At 44.7% G+C, this 2,619-nt stretch overlaps 1 long non-coding RNA gene across 2 annotated transcripts; it reads left to right on the forward strand.

The window, feature by feature from the left end:
- The first annotated feature begins 926 nt into the window (after positions 1-926).
- LOC144167757 (uncharacterized) lies at positions 927-1,625 on the forward strand. Of its 2 annotated transcripts, XR_013322110.1 has the most exons (3): positions 934-1,217; positions 1,319-1,397; positions 1,506-1,625. It is a non-coding gene; the product is annotated as an uncharacterized LOC144167757 (long non-coding RNA). The 2 variants fall into 2 exon arrangements; XR_013322109.1 differs by having other exon boundaries at positions 927-1,217; positions 1,319-1,625.
- The last annotated feature ends 994 nt before the right edge of the window (positions 1,626-2,619 follow it).

Below are 2,619 nucleotides of genomic sequence, written 5' to 3' on the forward strand. Positions count from 1 at the left end.
TTTCTTTGGGCTCGGTTGACGTCCGACGCCTGTTGGCACCAGATTTGGCGTGTGCGTAACTTTTTTATCATAATAATAGACTTAAAATCACCTACACTAGCTCAAGGCGTGAGTAAAAGTATAGTTTTGGATACCGCTACGGAAGAAACATATTGCCGGCGCCGCCCCATTCCCTGCGAAGTCGGTCCTGTGCGGAGCGCGATGAGTTGGAGCTCTTTCGAACAAAGGGAACAGCCAGCTTATAGTAACCGACAACAGCCAAAATACAAGACCAAAACAAATTTAAGGCCTTCGGGGCTGTCGGCTTTGGCAGAAGGCATTACGATTTCCGATAATAATACGTAAGGTAAAACAGTTTTTGCAACCTCGCCGAACGCTCTAAAGTATTGTATCACATTACTTTACGTTAACATGACATGAAAGTATGCCGACATGCACTATGGGCCGCAAAAACTGCAGGTTGAGTTCCAACCCAGCTGAAAAAAACCATTGGCCGACCAATTGGTCCAATTTGCCACCCAATGGGTCCAAATGGAATCCCAATGGGTCCAAATGGAAACCAAATGGGTCCAATTGGACCTATTGGAGCGATCCGAATTGGGCCCATTGGCTCGATTAGGATGGCCAGTTGGCCCGATTGGACCCATTGGCTCCAACTATAAAGTTAATACTACTGACTGCTCCAACATGATGACCCAATCGGGGAGCCATTTTGAATAGTTTTTGGATAGTATTCAATTACGACATCAATGGGCTGAAATTTAATTCTCTCTCACTCTTAATTTGAAACCTTCAGAAATGTTCAGAACTTCAACCTTTACAAATGTATATTTATGAGGCAATTAATTTTGATATTACAATCAGCAATTCAAGATAAAGTACTTAAAAAAACATAACAAACAAACGCTAATGAAAACTTTCCGACGCGAGTAGCAAAATTGTTTTGAAATAAAACCCCGATCCAATCCAATCGAATCCAATCCATAGACGGACAGTGGAAGAGTGGTATTCAACGTGGTGTTGGCGGTGTAGGTTGTAGGCGTGTTGGTCGGTTGCACACGCAGTCTTCTCTGACTGCATTGGAAATGTAAGGTGGTCTGCAAGAGTGTAAGAAGTGGCGACGATGATGTCGCCCACCCATAGCAGGCTGTTTCAAGATGCATCTTTACGCTGAACGCCGCTAAGCCTCGCACCGAAGGAAGCGTGTCTCTGTTTATGTGAGTATACTGTTTATATGTGAGTTTTCCTTGCCATTTTCACTCCTCATAGCGTGAGCGGTGTTATTAAGAATTAATTTGTCTGCCTAAATATATTTCAGGGCTGTTCATGTTACGACTGACGGGTTCGCGACATCGCCGCGCAACGCAGTTCGCCATGCACGGGACGTTGTTGAAGACGTGTGCTCACGCCACTAAACATTTCAGTGCCTTGTTGTTTTAATGCGCGAAACTGCGGTTTATTATAAAGTTAACCCATTGTTCGCTTTTGCCACTCACTTTGTGAAGGTCCAGCCAGCCTGCGGCGAGCGGAGCACGGCATGGACAATGGCCTGTGAAAAATTGCTTAAACGACGAACTGTCTGCATGCTGTGTATACAAACAGAGCAATAAAGATATTCATTCATTCCAAGAGTTCTTGTATTTGTGATACAGGTAACCAGCGCACTGCAGCGGCAGCTCAGATGGAGTGGCTGCGGCAGTGGGATGAACCAACTAAAAGTGCAACAAGTTGGCGGCCAATGGGAAGACCTATTGGCGTTCCAATGGGTCGGCCAATAGGTCGCCCATTTGGACGGCCAATGGGTCGTCCAATTGGCCGGCCAATGGGTACGCCAATGGGTGCGTAAAACATTATTGGCCGACCTATTGGTCGACCAAATGGCCGACCTATTGGAACGCCAATAGGTCGGCCAATGGTTTTTTTCGGCTGGGAAATAATTCCCACTGTGTGTACAGGCGCGTGCTGGTTTTATACCAGGCTTCTAACGAGTATGGAGGTTTATTGAGCAAAACAAGTCACGTCTACGGTAAAAATTCCGTAACGCTATGTTTGTTCAGACCTGGAGGGACATTTCGGTACATTTCCCACATCCATATCTTCCCAATACTCATGATATGCGTTATAGGAAAACTGCACTCAAGAAAAGGAGGAGGAGCAGAAGGAGGAGAAACCATTATTTGACAGTAAAATAGACCTGATTAGAGCGCCGGGTCCTCAGTCTGTAGGACAAGAGAGTAAGAGTAATTTTCTTCAATTCATAGAACGCCGTTACGGGCAGACCAGGATTTGTTCTTTACGCCTGGAAGGGTTGGAAAACAATAAAGAGCTGCTTAGAAATATTCATCGGTTTCGATTCTTGTAATATATGCACGTATACGGTTTATTGTGTTCGTTAGCGAGAATATATCAAGCCTTCAAAACTGTAATAATGTCATAATTGTTTGAAATTAGTGTCAGTTCGTTACGATAATGATGGTTACGATAGAAATTTGGAGCACATGCATAAGCTTCTTTCGAGTACTCGGACAGCGTTGCTGCGTCGTTTCATGGTGGCATAGCACTTAGGCCTTCTCATTGTATTTGCATGTGAATAAACAACGCACGCTGCGGATATTTACC

Source organism: Haemaphysalis longicornis, unplaced genomic scaffold (genome assembly GCF_048455015.1).
Source record: "Haemaphysalis longicornis isolate Haplotype H1 unplaced genomic scaffold, Haemaphysalis longicornis Haplotype H1 scaffold_2, whole genome shotgun sequence".
Classification (NCBI taxonomy): domain Eukaryota; kingdom Metazoa; phylum Arthropoda; class Arachnida; order Ixodida; family Ixodidae; genus Haemaphysalis; species Haemaphysalis longicornis.